General features: G+C 34.2%; 1 long non-coding RNA gene across 1 annotated transcript in view; it reads left to right on the top strand.

The window, feature by feature from the left end:
* Positions 1 to 10,159, top strand: part of LOC132015336 (uncharacterized) — a 123,224-nt gene extending 113,065 nt beyond the window's left edge. Inside the window, exon 4 of the long non-coding RNA XR_009403627.1 lies at positions 9,932 to 10,159. This is a non-coding gene — a long non-coding RNA (uncharacterized LOC132015336). The remainder of the gene's footprint in view (positions 1 to 9,931) is intronic.
* The last annotated feature ends 11,315 nt before the right edge of the window (positions 10,160 to 21,474 follow it).

Genomic DNA, 21,474 nt, shown 5'->3' with positions numbered 1-21,474 from the left:
TACATAAATTACAAATGTTTAAAGTTAAAAGGGTAGTCAATGGACATTAAATCAATCCTATAGACAACATATTAGTAATACTATCAACAAATCTATGCCCACAAGATGTCTTAATTTTCTGAAATGTAGTAATCCTTGAAAGATACAAACTACCAAAACTCACACAAAGTTCAATGGCTAAGAATTAAAAGATTCTTACATTACTATATATTAATATATATTAAAAGAATTCAATTTCTATTAAAGAAACTGAGTCATAATTAACAGGATTAATTAATCTTCTCCAAAAGAAAAGTCACCAATTAAAAGATTGGCAAAAGATCTGAACAAATACTTCACCAAAGAAGATATACAGATCCTAAATAAGTACATGGAAGGATACTCAGCAACATTTATCTTTAGAAAAATGCAAATTGAGACAACTATGAGATACCAATATACACCAGTCAGAATAAGCATAATTCAACGCTAACAACAAAAGCTGCTGGAGGTTATGTAGAGCAACCAGAGCTCACATTTATTGTGAGTAGGAATAAAAAAAAATAAAAATTAATAACAACTTTGGAATACAATTTATTAGTTTCTTAAAATGTCAAACAGTTTGATCCAGCTGGGCTGCTAGATAAATGCCCAATGATTTGAAAATCTATGTCTGCACTGAAACCTATAGGCAAACATTTATCATATTTATTCATCATTTCCAAAACTGGAAAAATCCAAGATGTCTTTCAGTCAGTGAATGAATAAACAACTGGTGGTACATCCATACAATAGAATACTATTTTTTTTTAGAATACTATTTTTTAAAAGGTTTATTTATTTATTTGAGAAAGAGAGTGAGAGAGTGTCTGCAAGTTGGGGGAAGGGGAGAAAGAGAAGGGCAGAAATCCTCAAGCAGAGTCCCCACTGATTGCAGAGCCTGATGCCGGGCTGGATCTGGGAACCCTGAGATCATGGCCTGAGCCGAAATCAACAGTGGTCACTTAGCCCACTGAACCACACAGGTGTCCCTACAACAGAATACTGTTCAGTGATAAAAGTGTAGTGCTAACAAGGCAATAATCAAGGCACAAAACAATACATACAATATGATTACAATGATGTGAACTTCAAAAATAGGTAAAAGTATACTATAGTATTAGAAGCTAGTGTTTGTCTTTCGAGAGGAGACAAGTTGTATAGATTGCATCAGACACAAGGGGTCATAAGCGCTTTTTGTTGGATTCTTTTGTCGTAGGGTGTGCTTCCATGAATGTATTCATTTTGCAACAATTAATTTAGCTTCAAACTTACAATTTTCTAATTTTTGTATGCAAAACTTATCCCTAAAAGAGTTAAAAGCTTTTTTGCTTACTGACTTTACATCCTTGGGCAATTTGCTTAACCTCTGTGAGTCTAGATTTGTTTGATATATAAAATTGCTATGATAACATAAAGTTGTTTTGAGGATTAATTAAATATGAAGTATTTGGCACGAACTTTAGCAAATACAAAAATGCTAAATAAATCAGAGCTACACCTGAAAACTGAAAAGGTTATTGAATCTATAAACATTTCTTAAAAACCTTATTTTTCAGTGACTCTAATGGTTTAGATTCAAACAGAATAGGTGTTACTTAAATGACAATTCTGTAGTCAAAAAAGAAACATTTATTCCACAAATACTTAGTAGGGATGTACTGTGTCAACAGAATTATTCTGTATACTCAGGAAACATTAGCTATCAGAGCCATCAACAGTCTCAGTCTCTTTAGAGCCTAAATTCACATAAGAAATATATACATGACATCTTATAAGGTAAAAAAAAAAAAATTAATAAAGAACGATAAGATAGGGGTACCTGGGTGGCTCAGTGGGTTAAAGCCTCTGCCTTCAGCTCGGGTCATGATTTTGGGGTCCTGGAATCGAACCCCACGTCGGGCTCTCTGCTCAGCAGGGAGCCTGCTTCCTCCTCTCTCTCTGCCTGCCTCTCTGCCTACTTGTGATCTTTGTCTGTCAAAAAATAAATAAATAAAATCTAAAAAAAAAAAAGCATGATAAGATAAATTACATACATTTTGCAAAAGTGAAAAAGAGCTGCAATTCTAATAGGACAGGCAGGGAAGCATTATGTTAAAAAGAGAGATTTTTCCAAAATTTTGAAAGCGGTAAGAAATAATAGGAGAGAGCAATTTAGTCCAAGAGGACAAGTGAAAAAGCCTGAAACTCATAGACTGCATGGATGAATTACATGTGTTGTAGGGAACAATCTTGAGTCACTGAAGGTTTTGACCTGAGAAAATGGCAGGAATACAGTTGCTATTAATTGAATTGGAGAGGGATGGGGAAAAGCTTAACCATCCTTACGGTGCTCAAATTCAAACAAAATTTTGAGGTTATGGTGGAGACTACTCCGCTTACCAATTCCTTATTTTGTCATTTCACTTTTGATGAAGGATTAGATTTACACTTTCACCTGAATGCTAATATTTTAAAGAGAAGTGAGGACGTAGGCTGGTATAGAAGGGATGATCATGGAGTCTCCACCTTCATAAGGTAAACTCTTATTCCTAACTTTGTACCATGGCACTCAGGAAAAATTAGGTCTTGCTTTCCCTAATCTGAGGATACTTTGTTTTATCTAGACAAAAGGATTACACATTAAGTACCTTGTCAAGTGTGTATGTGTGTAAGTAGGCAGCAGCTGGGGGAGCACTGCTGACTCTGCGGCGGTGGGGGGAGGAGAAGGGGCTTAAATATTATACCAGATTCTCCTTCTTTCTTTCCTTTCCTCTCCTTCTTTTTCTTCCTTCTTCCTTCCTTCTTTCCTTCCTTCCTTCCTTCCTTCCTTCCTTCCTTCCTTCCTTCCTTCCTTCCTTCTTCTTTTCTTTCTCCCTCCCTCCCTTTTATTTTTCTTTCCTTTTTTTGTTGTAGGTTATATTTTGAAATAGTTTCAAACCTACAATAAACTTGCTAGAATTATACCAGGATGTCTTATATCCCTTTATATGCCTTTTTCAGATTCAATAATTGTTAGATTTAGGACCATTCACTTTGCCATTACTTCTGTATTTTAAGTTTATACGTATATAAATAGTACTATTTTTCTGAACCATAGTAAGTTGGAAGCAATGCACCTCCTTAAACTTAAATAATATGTATTTCTTAAGAAAAAGAACACATTCTTACCAAATCACAATTCAGTTTTAAAAATTAGGAAATCATCTTATCCACAGACAATATTCAGATATAATTCATTTTCACAATAATGTCCTTCTTAGCAATTTATATTCCTTTTCCAGGATCAAATACAGATCACACAATGCACTCGGTTGTCACATCTCATTAGTGGCAGCCTCTCTTTATGTTTATTGACTTTACCCTTTCTGAAGAAGACAAGTTATTTTGTAAACTGTCTCCCAATTTATTTCTTTCTGATGCTTCTTCATGATTATATTCATTGGGTGAAGCTCTTTCTTTTACAAAGCATCATATTTAATACACGATGTTTTTTGTCCCAATTTTGGTGATGCTAGGTTTGATGTCATGGTTCAGATGGTATTCCATATGTTTCTCAGTGTTGGTATTACTATTTTTTTTTTTCTCTTGAAACTAGTAAGTAGCCTGTGGGGAGATATTTTGAGACTTGGTAAGCCTCCTGTACCTGGTCAAACATTTACCATTTAGCTTTAGTATCTATTGGTGATTTATCACTCCTACTATGATTTGTTATTATATTGTAAAGGATATATATATATATAATTAAATCATTATATATTATATATACATCACATATATATTATATATAAAATATATATGATTATATGAATAACTCAATGTTGTTAATCAGGATATATATATTATATATATATATATAATCTCACCATGCACTCATTGATTATTTTATGTATTAGTTCTTATCCACTCCTTTCATTTTTTTGAGACTTAAATAGTCCCAAATATAGCTGTAGGAGTTCTGTCAAACTGGCTAGTGTCACGTTGACATATATTCATGATTCTTTGAGTTCCCCTTGTGTTTTGCAATAGTATGTTCTGGATTCATATTGCATTTTCCAGTTCTAGAAATAATAATTTCTCCAAAAAGCCCTCCATCCTTTTAACATGAGGAAAAAACAAAAACAAAAACAAAATCTGAATAAGGAATAAGTGTACTTATTCTTTTTTTTTCTTGTTCTTTTTACTGTCTCTTCCTATCCCCATATTTATATATAATATAAATACATACTGACATTTCTAGTTCCAAGCTAACATTACATAGTACATACCAATTTTTCTTTCCCAGTTTCGAAAATCTGTCTTAATAGTAAGAAACCTGATCTCATTGTCTTCAATATACTAACTAGATTCATTTCTTTTACAAGGTAAATTTTATATATTGATATTCACAAACTGAGACTATGATTTAATGCATTTTAAGTGAATATACCCACTCAATGAATATCATATATTGACTCCCTCAAACCTAAATGCCCCCTTATATGAGTCAGTTGTTGGTCACAACTCCCTATTTACTCTGACCCAGAAGCAACCACAGTTCAGATTTTATTTCACTATAGATTAGATTTGCCTACTTTAAAACTTCCTCTAAAAGAAATCATGTCACATGTACTCTTTGTTTCTAGTTTATTTTGTTCATCAAAATGTCTTTGAGATTTATACAGTTGTTGAGAATCATTTGTTTAGCTAAACAATATCCCATTGTATGAATATAGAGTCGAGTATGCATCTATTTCCCTGTTGATAGAATTTTGTGTTATTTCCAGTTTTGAGATATTATAAATAAATCTCCTCTAAAGAATGCATCTTATTTTGGTGGGAATACATTTTCTTTTTCTTGCTTATGTCCTGGAAGTTATAACTGTTAGGTCAAATGAGAGCTGTATGTTCAACTTTATAGTAAACTGCCAAATATTTTACAGCATAGGTGTGCTCTTTACAGTACAACCAGCAATCTGTGAGAATTTATGTTTTTCAGCATCCATGCCAATATTTGGAATTGAGACTATTTTAAAAAAATTGGTCATTAGTAGGGCACCTTTCTGGTTCAGTCAGTAGAGTGTGGGCCTCTTGATCTGAGTCATGAGTTTGAGTCCCATGTTTGGTCAAGAGATTACTTTAAAAAATTGTCATTACAGTGAAAATATAATTGTGTCTCATAGTAATTATAATTTGTATTTCCCTGTTACCTCATAATGTCAAACATGTTTTCAGAAGCTTTTTGTTCATTTAAACATTTTCCTTTTAGATATGTTTGTTTAAGCCTTTCACCCATTTATTTATTGGACTGTTTGTGAATGTTTGAGTTGTAGATTTTTAAAATATATTCTGCTATGTCTGTTATCAGATGATGTATGTTTACAATACGTGGCTTGTCTACTAATTTTTTAATGGTGTCTTTTGATGATCAGAAGTTTCTAATATTGAAACATACTTTATAATATATTTGTGGTAATTGTTTTATTCTGAGTTCACTTATCCTCAGGTCAACTTTGAGCCATTAGCTATAATTTAAACTTTATAGTTTCAACTTTTACACTTAGCTCCTGATTCATTTTGAGTTAGGTTTCTGTGAGATATTAAATATATATCAAGATTGATTGACTTTTTTGGATATGAATATCCAGTTTTTCTACCACCTAAGTTTGAAAAGTCTTTGCATTTCCCACTGAATTGCTTTGGAACTTTTATTGAAAAATCAATTGAACTTATTATTGTTAGTTTACATCTAGATGCTCTATTCTCTTCCATTGATCTATTTATTTATATTTATTCCACTACTGCTGTGTCTGTAGCTTTACTGTGAGCTGTGAAATCTGGTAGTGTACATTTTCCAATCGTATACTATTTTGTTTCAAAATTGTTTAGACCAGTTTAAATATTTTGCATTTATTAATTTAGAATTATCTCATCACTTCTATCAAAAGTCTGATCAGATTTTTTTAATTTAATTTATTTTTTTTAATAAACATATAATATATTTTTATCCCCAGGGGTACAGGTCTGTGAATCGCCAGGTTTACACAATTCACAGCACTCACCAAAGCACATACCCTCCCCAATGTCTATAACCCCACTTCCCTTCTCCCAACCCCACTTCCCCCAGCAACCCTCAGTTTGTTTTGTGAGATTAAGAGTCACTTATGGTTTGTCTCCCTCTCAATCCCATCTTGTTTCATTATTCCTCTCCTACCCCCTTAAGCCCCCATGTTGCATCACCACTTCTTCATATCAGGGAGATCACATGATAGTTGTCTTTCTCTGCTTGACTTATTTCGCTAAGCATGATACGCTCTAGTTCCATCCATGTTGTCGCAAATGGCAAGATTTCATTTCTTTTGATGGCTGCATAGTATTCCATTGTGTATATATACCACATCTTCTTGATCCATTCATCTGTTGATGGACATCTAGGTTCTTTCCATAGTTTGGCTATTGTGGACATTGCTGCTATAAACATTCGGGTGCACATGCCCCTTTGGATCACTACGTTTGTATCTTTCGGGTAAATACCCAATAGTGCAATTGCTGGGTCATAGGGCAGTTCTATTTTCAACATGTTGAGGGACCTCCATGCTGTTTTCCAGAGTGGCTGCACCAGCTTGCATTCCCACCAACAGTGTAGGAGGGTTCCCCTTTCTCCGCATCCTCGCCAGCATCTGTCATTTCCTGACTTGTTGATTTTAGCCATTCTGACTGGTGTGAGGTGATATCGCATTGTGGTTTTGATTTGTATTTCCCTGATGCCGAGTGATATGGAGCACTTTTTCATGTGTCTGTTGGCTATCTGGATGTCTTCTTTGCAGAAATGTCTGTTCATGTCCTCTGCCCATTTCTTGATTGGATTATTTGTTCTTTGGGTGTTGAGTTTGCTAAGTTCTTTATAGATTTTGGATGCTAATCCTTTATCTGATATGTCGTTTGCAAATATCTTCTCCGATTCTGTCAGTTGTCTTTTGATTTTGTTAACAGTTTCCTTTGCTGTGCAGAAGCTTTTGATCTTGATGAAATCCCAATAGTTCATTTTTGCCCTTGCTTCCCTTGCCTTTGCCGTTGTTCCTAGGAAGATGTTGCTGCGGCTGAGGTCGAAGAGGTTGCTGCCTATGTTCTCCTCAAGGATTTTGATGCATTCCTTTCTCACATTGAGGTCCTTCATCCATTTTGAGTCTATTTTTGTATGTGGTGTAAGAAAATGGTCCAATTTCATTTTTTTGCATGTGGTTGTCCAATTTCCCAACACCATTTATTGAAGAGGCTGTCTTTTTTCCATTGGACATTCTTTCCTGCTTTGTCGAAGATTAGTTGACCATAGAGTTGAGGGTCTATTTCTGGGCTCTCTATTCTGTTCCATTGATCTATGTGTCTGTTTTTGTTCCAGTACCATGCTGTCTTGATGATGACAGCTTTGTAATAGAGCTTGAAGTCCGGAATTGTGATGCCACCAACTTTGGCTTTCTTTTTCAATATCCCTTTGGCTATTCGAGGTCTTTTCTGGTTCCATATAAATTTTAGAATTATTTGTTCCATTTCTTTGAAAAAGATGGGTGGTACTTTGATAGGAATTGCATTAAATGTGTAGATTGCTTTAGGTAGCATAGACATTTTCACAATATTTATTCTTCCAATCCAGGAGCATGGAACATTTTTCCATTTCTTTGTGTCTTTCTCAATTTCTTTCATGAGTACTTTATAGTTTTCTGAGTATAGATTCTTAGCCTCTTTGGTTAGGTTTATTCCTAGGTATCTTATGGTTTTGGGTACAATTGTAAATGGGATTGACTCCTTAATTTCTCTTTCTTCTGTCTTGCTCTTGGTGTAGAGAAATGCAACTGATTTCTGTGCATTGATTTTATATCCTGACACTTTACTGAATTCCTGTACAAGTTCTAGCAGTTTTGGAGTGGAGTCTTTTGGGTTTTTCACATATAGTATCATATCATCTGTGAAGAGTGATAGTTTGACTTCTTTGCTGATTTGGATGCCTTTAATTTCCTTTTGTTGTCTGATTGCTGAGGCTAGAACTTCTAGTAAGTTCTACCTTTCAGTTTTTCTCCATTGAGAATGATATTTGCAGTGGGTTTTTCATAGATGGCTTTGATAATATTGAGGTATGTGCCCTCTATCCCTACACTTTGAAGAGTTTTGATCAGGAAGGGATGCTGTACTTTGTCAAATGCTTTTTCAGCATCTATTGAGAGTATCATATGGTTCTTGTTCTTTCTTTTATTGATGTGTTGTATCACATTGATTGATTTGTGGATGTTGAAGTCTGATGAGATTTTGATTTAGATTTTGGTGACTGCATAGACCCATTTGAGAGAGCTCTCATTTTTTTAAAAGATTTTATTTATTTATTTGACAGAGATCACAAGTAGGCTGAGAGGTAGGCAGAGAGAGAGAGGAGGAAGCAGGCCGCCTGTAGAGCAGAGAGACCAATGTGGGGCTCGATTCTAGGACTCTGGGATCATGACCCACGCTGAAGGCAGAGGCTTTAACCCACTGAGCCACCCAGGTGCCCTGAGAGAGCTCTTATTTTAACAACATTGAGTGTTCTAGTTTCTCTAGGTGACCGTATTTCTTCACTTATTTGCATTTCTTTATTTTAGTCTCAGAAATTGTTCTGAAGTTTGCAGAATAGATGTCTTTCACTCTTAAATTTTTCCCAAGTCATTCAGGTTTGTTGGCACTATTGAAAATGAACATTTAATTTCATTTCCTAGTTTTTATAGCCAGTTTTTGGAGATACTATCAATTTTTTATATAGACCCCATGTCCTGGGAACTTACTATATTTGTTCCTCAGAACTAGTAGAATTTGGGCTTGTTTTGTTAGATTCCATAGGGTTTTTCAACATTAAAAAAAATCTAGTCTAAGAATTTTGGCAATTTGACTTATTTCCAATCTTTCTATCTTTTTTTTTTTTCTTGCTTTCTTGCACTAGATAGGACATCCAGTACAAAGCTGAAAAGAAGTTTTGAAAGGTGGTATCTGCATTTTTCTGTTGAGAAAGAATTCAGTCTTTTATAATTAGATATAATGTTATTTGTAAGATTCATCAGAGATGATCTTTATTAGACTGAGAAAGAATCAATATATACTTGTACTTAGCTTAGAAGTTTTATCACAAGTGGATGATCATTAATTTGAGTTGTTTGCATGATTTATTCCTTTATTATGTTAATATAGTTAATTAATTTAACTGGTTTTAAATGATATGTCAGCTTTGAATTTTTGAGATCTATTACTGAATAAAATCCATGATGTCTATATCTATGAAAAATATTACTTTATAATATTTTCAATATCTTTGTCAGATTGTGGCACCAGGGAAATACTGGTTGTATAAAACAAATTGGCAAGTCTTTCATTTTCTATGTAATTAATAACTTTATTTCAGAAGAGTTGACATTCTCATGATGACGTACTACTTTATACTGAAAACAGGTTCTCCTTTAGTATAGGTAGAAGATATTTTAATAAACTTTTATTGAATTTTTAGTAAAATCCAGCACACATTTTGTTTGACTTATTCTTAGTTATTTGACATTCTGTGATATTACATTAAATAATAACAAATTATTTTCGTTGTTTGTTGTTCATATAAAAGAAATTCATTTGAATTTTTTATATTATTATGTGCTATCTGGATATACTCTACAATTTTGTATAACAATGCATCTACTTTTTTTTTCCTAAATATATCATCATATATAATACAAACAGTGTCAGTTTACTCTTTTCTTTCCATCGTCATGTATCTTATTCCTTTTTGGCATATTATGATGTGTGCTAGGGCCACCAAAGAGTTTATTTAAATTATGAAAATGTGCTTCTTTCTATTATTCTTGATTTCAAATTGGAGATGCTTTACATTGACCCATTTAGAATAATGTTTTTTGATTTTTAAAAAATATTTTATTTATTTCTTTGACAGAGGCAGAGATCACAAGTAGGCAGAGAAGCAGGCAGAGAGAGAGAGAGAGGAAGAAGCAGGCTCCCTGCTGAGCAGAGATCCTGATACAGAACTTGATCCCAGGACCTTGAGATCATTACCTGAGCTGAAGGAAGAGGCTTAACCCACTGAGCCACCCAGGTGCCCCATATTTGTTGATTTTTAAAAAATAATATTTATTGTGTAAATAAGTTCCCTCCTGTTTCTGATATCCTGACTGTTTTTATGATGGATTTGTTGTAAAATGTATCATGTGTATCTTTTATCTATGTATAGATTTTTAAGTATGATATCTCCTTTGTATATATAGGGTAAGATTGATAAGAGCATAGTATTTTGTATTTTTAAACATTATTAGATTTGCTTATATAATTAGATAAAAATGCTAAATTCTATGTACTATTTCTCTAATATTTGAAAAAAATATTATTCCATTCTCTTCTTATAGTCAGTTGTATGGTTTTTAAAAATCTGATGCTGGGGCACCTGGGTGGCTCAGTTGGCTAAGCATCCAGCTCTTGATTTCAGCTCAGGTCATGATCTCAGGGTTCAGGGATTGAGCCCCACCTTGGGCTCCAAGCTCAAGGAAAAATCTGCTTGAGATCTTCTCCTTTTCCCTCTGCCCTGCCACCCTGCTTGCACTCACTCACTCTCTCTCTAATAAATAAATAAATCTTAAAAAGAAATATGATATAGATCTGACCCTTGTTCCTTTGTAAATAATATTATGTGTCTCTTGAAATATTATTTTAAAATTGCTTTACTCTTTTCTTGTACATTTTAAAATATCATCCTAACATTTCTAGAGCCAAGTTTTTTTCTCATTTCCTTTTTAGCACACTATCAACTTTCAACTTAAGATTTTTCACCTTTATTTCTAGTATGTTTATTTCCATTATGTCTCCAGAGATTTCCACCACTAATTTTTGGATAAATTTATTATGAATGCCTTTGAATTTAATCACTTTAAGATTGAAGCATTTGATTTAAATTCTTGATATTTTTAAACTTCATTGGAGTCTAGTATTTTATAGAACATATGTGTTCTGAAATTTAAAACACTTATGTTTTCTAATTATTGGATACTGAGGTCCATAATTGATACTTAGATCTGATATGGAAACTATGTATTCGAAAACATCTATTTTCATATTTGTTTCAAAAATCTGGTTGATCTACCAATTATTAAAACAGTTTGTCATTACCCATTTTATCTATTGATTTATCTTTTTCTTCTTGTAATAATTTCAAGACCTATTTTTTTTTAAAGATTTTATTTATTTATCCGACAGACAGAGATCACAAGTAGGCAGAAAGGCAGGCCGAGAGAGGAGGAAGCAGGCTCCCTGCTGAGCAGAGAGTCCGATGCGGGGCTCGATCCCAGGACCCCGGGATCATGACCTGAGCCAAAGGCAGAGGCTTTCACCCACTGAGCCACCCAGGCGCCCCAAGACCTACTTTTAAATACATTCAATTTAGACATGAACATATCTACCTTGTTAAATTGTGCATTTAGAAATACGTGATTTTAAAAAAGAAATATATGACATTATGTTCTAATACTGCATTTTGTTCTTCAGTCTATTTTCTGAAATAAATTTCCAGAACAGCTCTTATTTAATACTTGCTATATCACAAACATTCTGATAAGATTCTTAATATGAAGGCAAAAGCCATGATTTATGTCCTCCCAGAGTCTAGATACACAAAAATTAATCTGTACATTTGGAGCTATATATTTATATTTGAAATCTTGAACAAGAAAATAAAAAAGAACATAGATATATGCCATTTACCATATAACAATGTCATGTAATGGGGATCATAAAGATCTTAAACATATATGGCCATATAATTACCGATCTCTTTTTTTCTTGCTTTTTTTTAATTCAAATTTTAGTCAACATACAGTGCCATATTGGTTTCTGGAGTAGAATTCAGTGATTCATCACTTATGTACAACATGCAGGACTGAATACATCAAGTGCCCTCCTTAATACCCATTACTCATCTACCCATCCCCCAGTCACATTACTCCATCAACTCTCAGTTTGTTCTCTATCTTCAAGAGTCTCTTATGGCTGGGACGCCTGGGTGGCTCAGTTGGTTAAGCAGCTGCCTTCAGCTCAGGTCATGATCCCAGCGTCTTGGGATCGAGTCCCACATCGGGCTCCTTGCTCCGCAGGGAGCCTGCTTCTCCCTCTGCCTCTGCCTGCCATTCTGTCTGCCTGTGCTTGCTCTCTCTCTCTCTCTCTCTCTCTCTGATAAATAAAATTAAAAAAAAAAAAGTCTCTTATGGCTTCTTTCCCCCTCTCTTTTTTTTTTCTTTCCCCCCTTCCTATCAGTTCATCTGTTTTGTTTTGTTTTGTTTTTCTTAAATTCCACATATGAGGGAGATCATATGGTATTTGTCTTTCTACCCATCTCTTTTATGTGGGACAAATAATAATATGTCAGTAATACAGTTTATTTCTCTGCTAAATTCAACATCAATATTAAAAAATATAAACTGATATGGAAACCTGTTCTGGTTAGCTTAATATACTTAAACTTTAAGTATTCAAAATATTCTGTGCATATACAAAATGTGAGAAGATTCATTTTATTATATTTTAATACATTAATCTTAGGCTTATTATTCCCTCTTTGATTTTTTTAGATCCAAATCTCATTTACAGTGTGGAAACATAGATCTATGATATTACACACATATGCATAATAATAAAGAGCTTATCTCATTTCAATGGACACACTCAAGTCATAAAAACAATTATTTTTGTGTTTTTTTTAACTGTTAATCTGAAAAATCTCTCAAATTAATAAGGGGAATATCACCAAGGGGGGGAGATTGTTTCTCAGAGTTCTTATTAATGTCAGATCTCTCACACGTTTTTGTCTTCTCTCAGGACTGTTATATAGGCCCTACAATGATCTATTAGGAAGGAGAGAGCTCACTACTTACATACCCAAGACAAAAGAGATGTCCTATCTACTATTATGAAATACATTATAAGAATAAGTGTCTTTTCAACAATGAACTGGGATTAAAAAAATACCCCATCCTGAGCTGACAAATTCATACAGAAATACCCTGTTTATAAAGAATGTTTTAAAATGTTTTCTTTATGAAATACTGTAGCAGGCAACTACATGCTAAAGTAGCAAGTAAAAGACTGAATAATTGTCTAGGATTTTTTATATAATGTTATCTCAAAATAAGAAAGATATCCTTAAGACAAATGCACCATACTCTTTTAAAAATTAATTTTAGAAAACATAATAATCTCAATCCCTATTGATTCTTTAAAGAATAAAAAGTTATCACATTGTTTTTTAACAAGTGAGGAATGGGTATTGGAGGATAGGAGACAAGGTGAGGTACTAATGATATGTTGCTTTATTCGTTAGTGTATGAAATTATATATGACATGTGAATGCTTCTGTTTATTCATATGCAAATTAAATCTGATGTCTCATAAGTCTTTCTCATATGGCCCAACTCAAAAATTATTAATAAAAAACACATGACTTTTTAATGAATGCAAAACATAAGATAAAGATAAGTTGTTCTTAAATAGAAAATACTATTTATTTCACCAACTCACAATGTCCCTATAGTATTATTATTTTAATATATATATTTTTTTATTTTTTAAAAGATTTTATTTATTTATTTAACAGACAGAGATCACAAGTAGGCAGAGAGGCAGGCAGAGAGAGAGGAGGAAGCAGTCTCCCTGCCGAGCAGAGAGCCCGATGTGGGGCTGGATCCCAGGACCCTAGGAACACAGCCCAAGCTGAAGGCAGAGACTTTAACTCACTGAGCCACCCAGGTGCTCCTCAATATATATTTTAATAAAATTTTTCTCCTGACCTATTTCCTCTTTGATGTATGTGATGGTGATTTCTCCTTATCATTTATTTGTTCATGCTATTGCTTGGTGTGGAACTTATTCTTTTTCTGTCTTTCATTATGAACTACCTCTTCACCATTCAATCCAGTTCAAATTCAGCAAACTCCACACTGCGTCTTCCTTTCTGTGTAATTCTTTTCTTTCCTGTAAACTAAAAGTAATTTCTTTATTCTGTGATTTTTTTTTTTCTAAACTATGTTGTCATAAGTCTTACAATCCTTAACCAAGATCTGGTGTTGACCTTTGTGATTTACTAACCAGACTGAAAGTCCCTCGAAAGCAAATACAAGTCTGATTTATCATTAAATTCAGTTATGCAGGAACCAAAAGTTCCAGCTGGGCAATTAGCAGGCCCCAAAAGGATCAATGCTTTGTGTCACAGAGGAAAATGTTGATGCTAATACTGTATCACCAACATCAGAATTTCACATAGGCTCATTATTCCAGAATGTCTGTTTTCCTTTAACAGTGGACTAGCAGTCAGAATTATTCAGCTCCTGCTGCTAGAAAATCCTCAAATTATGATTAATAGTCAAGTTTTACCAAATACAATTTCCTTCCAGGAATTATAGTATATTATTTTCTTTTCCAAAAAAGGAGAAATCTTTCTCATGACAGAATAAAGAGAAATATAATTCTCAAAGCCTGATTTCAAAAGGGTAATCATTTTAGTTGAGAAAGAAAAGTGCATGATTTACTGGAAGTTTATCATAACAAAGCTATTTTTGAGATTTTAAAATTATAATACACATATACATGCATGCACATGATTCTTCCTTATTTTTTAATTACAAATGATAATACAAATTATGATTCATAATAAACTCTAATTTTTTTAGGACTCATAGTCCTCTTTAAAAATGAAGCCTCTTTGGAGAACAGTGTGGAGATTCCTCAAGAAATTAAAAATAGAACTCCCCTATGACCCTGCAATTGCACTCCTGGGTATTTACCCCAGAGATACAGATGTAGTGAAAAGAAGGGCCATCTATACCCCAATGTTTATAGCAGCAATGGCCATGGTCGCCAAACTGTGGAAAGAACCATGATGCCCTTAAATGGACGAATGGATAAGGAAGATGTGGTCCATATACACTATGGAGTATTATGCCTCCATCAGAAAGGATGAATACCCAACTTTTGTAGCAACATGGATGGGACTGGAAGAGATTATGCTGAGTGAAATCAGTTAAGCAGAGAGAGTCAATTATCATATGGTTTCACTTATTTGTGGAGTATAACAAATAACACGGAGGACATGGGGAGTTAGAGAGGAGAAGGGAATTGGGGTAAATTGGAAGGGGAGGTGAATCATGAGAGACTATGGACTCTGAAAAACAATCTGAGGGGTTTGAAGTGGCAGGGGGGTGGGAGGTTGGGGTACCAGGTGGTGGGTATTATATAGGGCACGGATTGCATGGAGCACTGGGTGTGGTGAAAAAATAATGAATACTGTTATGCCGAAAATAAATAAATTAATTTTAAAAAATGCTACATTTAATTATTATAAACTTTTCTATTTAATCAGCAGAAAATAGTATTCTGTGGGACACAAGAATGGTAATTCTCACTTTGAACCTATTACTAGTTTCTTGGTATAACTCAGCAGCTTGCATGTCAATGTCTTGTGTGTATGTTTCATATTCAAAATAGCTAGGATTATTGGTAGGCATAATTCAAATCATAGTTAAAATTTGCTTCAAGATATCCCTAAAATAATTTTGGACAAATGATGCTTCACTGTAATATTTTTTAAAGAAATCACTTTGGGGCACCTGGGTGACTCAGTTGGTTAAGCATCTGACTCTTGATTTCAACTCAGGCCATATTCTCAGGGTGGTGGTATCGAGCCCCGTGTCAGGCTTCCCTCTCAATGAGAAGTGCGTTAGAGATTCTTTCTTTCCTTCTTCCTCTGCTTCTCCCCCTGCCCTCTTTCTCTCTCTCTAACAAATAAATAAGTCTTCTTAAAATAATAATTTCTACAATATAATTTTTAAAAATGATTAGATTATGTCTTGCTTCTTTTAATATTTATCTTCTTGATGAAACAACATGCCACCATCACCTTTGTATATTTAATATCAGTTTTTCTGCTTTGATCTCAGAGGAGCAATGTTTTATTTCCCTTTCTTCCTCTTTTTTTTTTCTTTTTTCCCTTAGTGAAGCCAAATGAAAAAAAGTGACTCTGTTAAATAAAACCTGTCATTATTTCTGTCATTTATCTTTTAATTTAGAATGTCTTCACACAGGTCAAAATACACAACATTTAACATCAAGCTTTAGAATTTTCAGAAATATGTTTGAATCATGAAGCTCAACTGGGAGTTTGTGTTGCCTTGTTAAAGGATGCTTTGTTAACACACCAAGTTTCTGGCAATATCTGTTACAGGAAAAAGTTCATGGGGAAGTGGAGAACCGAGAAGTTGGCTTTCCTAAAACAGTGGTTCTACATGGGAGAAAATATCTCCATCCCAGGACACATTCTGTGCATCTCAGCTTGGGGTGGAGTCTAGTGGATGGAGATCAGGCTGTTATTAAATATCCCATGTACAAGACAGCACCTTCCAACAAAGAATAATGCAACAAAAAAATTTTTCTATAGGGCTGAGATCAAAAAGCCCTTTGTTAAGTTTTCATATATACTCAGGGGTCCATAGATCTCATTTTGAAGACTTAGCTTGGCCCACTCTACCAGTTCATTCTTATCAGTTCATTGATTAATATCTGGGAGTGAAGGAAACTAATTGCATAGTAAACATTCCTTTAGATAGAAAAAGAGAGTATGGGACAATCAAGTTCCAGCATCAACATACCCACATGTATACCTGCAAATATACCAAATGTTATACTTAGTGTAATAATGCTTGAGTGAATAGAAAATATAAAAGCATAATGTTAGTCCTTCATTGACTAAAAATGTACCAGCAATGTCTCACTTGGAGCCACTCCTTCCCACCTTACTTCTTTCCTTCCCTTGCTTTTATTTTATGATCCAACCTCTCTTCTCCTCCTATGACAATGCAGTTTTTATGAGTTCCACTGTCTATATTCAAGGTTGATTCTTAAATTCCACTTTTCATTTTCATATGCAATATCATTTAACAGATTAAGTAATGATTTATGATTTTACATTAATCTTACATTAAAGGAGACTTCTAGAGGCACAATATTTTGTTGAAAGAAAAACTTGAGAAAGGGAATTTCGGGTGATATGTTAATACAGTAAAGAAAATAAATTAGTGTAAGCAGGCACTTCTATATCCCATCAGTAAAAATTTGTCTATGGAATGAAAAGGAATCAGATGATTTTAGCAGGAAAAAAATTCACTTACATCTTTTTAAGAAGTTAAAGTGGACTATCATATCTGCAAAATTTCAAATCTGTTCTAAGTTATTCATGTAGTGGTATATTTGAGATGTATTCCAAAGAAGGATAAATTAATATTGTGGTTTCTGCTGTTCTTTAAAGAAAATAATTCAGTTCTAATGTCAGCTCTTTAGAACAGCCACACACACAAATGCATATTCTGGTATAAAACAACTACAAGAGTCTGTCCTTATTGCTTATCTCTTGTAGTACGATACTTACCTTCTTCATCAACTGTGAATTTTGTTCCATATTATTGCACACTGACTGACACATTTTTAAGTATATATTGTAAATATAACTCATAGTAAGATTAAGAGAAGTTATGCCTTTAGTTCAAGGAGAGAATATACCCTCACCTATCTGTTATGAGATATAACTCATCTGCTATTCATTGGAACCTTTTTAGAAATTCCATAAAATACATCAAAAGAAAAAAAGCATCCCAGCTGCAATACCATTTATTTTTATATAGGAACACACATACTATATATCACAAAATGCTTTATAAAGAGTGTTAGTCAAAGAAAAAAAAAAAAGAGGGATAAAAAAGCAGTACTTGGTGATTCTTTGCCCTCATATAGTCACAATAAAAGTAAAAACTAAGGAAAACTTTTCAAGCTTTTGGAGTCCAGGGGAGACTTTCAGCTTGCTAAATCCAATATTCTTTTCAATTTCTTTTCAGTTTCATGTTATTCTTTAGTTATTACAGAATCTTATGAAGATTAAAGGAGAGAAAGCAAAATAAGTTTTCTTCTTTGAATACACTTCTTAAACCACTCCCAGTGACAGTATTCAAAAAACTGAGCTCTAGAAGTGCCATGGACGATATGCTAATTTTGTTAGGAGTTGATGCCAGTCTCTTACTTAGATAATTCAAATGGGAGATGTGGCAGCAAAGTGGTAAATAGACGAAGTAGGGAAGCTCTGTAATTCAACCCAAATTAATACAACTCTATTTCAATTTCCATAAGTTCACCAAAAAAATCAGGTTTTAAATTATTATTTGTGCAGATAATACTTCAACATTCTCATTTACAAGAACATGAGACTATACGTATTAATATTCAGACATCTAATCGACACCTATGGAATCCATGGAATCCAAGAAGATAGGTAATTATAAAGTCTTTCCTCTTTACACTATTTTTGTATTCGTTCCATCACAGCTGAATAAAAGACAAATTCCCTAAAATTGCTGCAAGGTTCTGCATGGAGTGAGTGGTCCCTGTCTCACCCTTCAGTCCCTATGCTACTAAGTCCTCACTGCTCTTACACATTCACTTTACACTCATCCTGGCCTTCGTTCTGAGCCCCTCTGATTCTTACTCTTGGTGACCTTCGTATAATAGTCAGCACCCATGCCTTTGGTCACCTGCTCTTAAACTCTCAAGTAAAGTATCCCATCACTCTGTATCCTTTCACCTTCTTAAGTTTTCTTCATGTCCCCTGTAATTACTTCTCTATTTTATCTTTATCCATCTATTTCTTCTCTAGAATATAAAAGTAAGAGAATAAAGTTTTAAGATTTTTGCTCAGAACAGTATTGCTGACACCTAGAATAGTACAGGAACACTATGAACTCAATGAATATTTATAGAATAAATGAATGAATCAATCAAGCTAATAAGCAATTTGGTATATAAATTAATATGTAAAATACTGTGTGATAGCTTTTTGCTTATTTATTTGTGATTGTTGCCATGTGTATGACATTTTAACATTAAATGGACTGGAAGCAGTTAAAAACCAGCCCAGCACATATTATGAATCTGAGAAATGCTGTAGATAATAATGTATCAGCTAGAAAGAACAATAAAATGACATTAGGTACAGATACTTGAAATATCACAGGCTCCAGCTCATAAAATCAGCTAGTGAACCCAAACCTTAGTATTTTTTTGTTTTCTCTTAAAACAAACAAAGCATAGACATTAAACCAAAACTCAATCCATGATACCTGGTTCTTTTCAGTAACTTGCTGTTTGTTGTTTTTAACAATTCTTGGAAAGAAATTTTCATGATGGCTTCCTATCTCGAGTGTCATTTTTTTCTTCTTATTTTTCTGGATTTTGTTAAATACTTCTTAATTATGTATTTCAAGATGTTTGAACTTAATAAATACAATAAATCTCCAGGCCTGATGCTTCTGTTCCAAAAATAGCTTTTATTTATATCTTATCTTATTTTTATTTGTATCTTATCACCAGCAACTCAACAATTTCCTTGTTTTTCACATGAAATAAGTCATCTCCAAAAATCCATAGTTTTAAACCAATTTATATACAATATTCTTCTGTTACATCTGGGGAGTAATGTTTGTTAGCTGGTTTTGACACAGACAATTGCTTTCAGTTTTTCATTTGTCATTAGACATTAGAAATCTTGGTTATTATGAATAATGCTGCAATGAATATGGGGTGCAAAAATATCTGAGATCCTGACTTCAGTTCTGTTGGATAAATAGAAGAAAGATTGTTGGATTATATGCTTGTTCTATTTTTAATTTTGTGAAGAATCTGTATGCTGTTGTCTATAGAAGCCACACCATTTTGCATCCCCGTTAACAGTGTGCAAGCATTCCAATTTGGAAAACCTGGATTCTAGTTATTCTAGGAAACACTTGGTGGCTTTTCTTTTCTTTTTCTTTTTCTTTTTTATTTTATTTTTTTTAAGATTTTATTTAATTACTTATTTGACAGACAGAGATCACAAGCAGGCAGAGAGGCAGACAGAGGAGGTGGGGCAAGAAAGCTCCCTGCTGAGCAGAGAGCCCAATGCAAGGCTCCATCCCCAGGACACTGAGATCATGACCTGAGCCGAAAGTAAAGGCTTAAACTGAGCCACCCAGGCTTATTTTCGGCATAACAGTATTCATTATTTTTTTCACCACACCCAGTGCTCCATGCAATCCGTGCCCTATATAATACCCACCACCTGGTACCCCAACCTCCCACCCACCCATCAATTCAAACCCCTCAGATTGTTTTTCAGAGTCCATAGTCTCTCATGGTTCACCTCCCCCTCCATCTTCCCCCAACTCCCTTCCCCCAACTCCCCAACTCCCCCTCCAACTTCCCCCAACTCCCTTCTCTAACTCCCCATGTCCTCCATGCCATTTGTTATACTCCACAAATAAGTGAAACCATATGATAATTGACTCTCTCTGCTTAACTGATTTCACTCAGCATAATCTCTTCCAGTCCCATCCATGTTGCTACAAAAGTTGGGTATTCATCCTTTCTGATGGAGGCATAATACTCCATAGTGTATATGGACCACATCTTCCTTATCCATTCGTCCATTTAAGGGCATCTTGGTTCTTTCCACAGTTTGGCGACCGTGGCCATTGCTGCTATAAACATTGGGGTATAGATGGCCCTTCCTTTCACTACATCTGTATCTCTGGGGTAAATACCCAGGAGTGCAATTGCCGGCTCATAGGGAAGTTTCATTATTCTACATATAGCTGCCCAGTTTTCCCAGCACCATTTATTGAAGAGACTGTCCTTTTTCCACTGTATATTTTTTCCTGCTTTGTTGAAGATTATTTGCCCATAGAGTTGAGAGTCTATATCTGGGCTCTCTACTCTGTTCCACTGGTCTATGTGTCTGTTTTTATGCTAGTACCATGCTGTCTTGGTGATCACAGCTTTGTAGTAAAGCTTGAAATCAGGTAGCGTGATGCCTCCAGTTTTATTTTTGTTTTCAACATTTCCTTAGCAATTCGGTGTCTCTTCTGGTTCCATACAAACTTTTGGATTATTTTCTCCAGCTCTTTAAAGAATACCGGTGGAATTTTGATAGGAATGGCATTAAAAGTATAGATTGCTCTAGGCAGTATAGACATTTTAACAATGTTTATTCTTCCGATCCAAGAGCATGAAATGGTCTTTCATCTTTTTGTGTCTTCTTCAATTTCTTTCATGAGTGTTCTGTAGTTCCTCGAATACAGATCCTTTACCTCTTTGGTTAGGTTTATTCCCAGGTATCTTATGGTTCTTGGTGCTATAGTAAATGGAATCTATTCTCTAATTTCCCTTTCTGTATTTTCATTGTTAGTGTATAAGAAAGCCACTGATTTCTGTACATTGACTTTGTATCCTGCCACTTGCTGAATTGCTGTATGAGTTCTAATAGTTTGGGGGTGGAGTCTTTGGGGTTTTCCATATAAAGAATCATGTCATCTGTGAAGAGAGAGAGTTTGACTTCTTCATTGCCAGTTTGGATACCTTTTATTTCTC

This window comes from Mustela nigripes, chromosome 1, assembly GCF_022355385.1.
Source record: "Mustela nigripes isolate SB6536 chromosome 1, MUSNIG.SB6536, whole genome shotgun sequence".
NCBI lineage: Eukaryota > Metazoa > Chordata > Mammalia > Carnivora > Mustelidae > Mustela > Mustela nigripes.
This window is presented reverse-complemented; position numbering and strand designations above follow the sequence as displayed.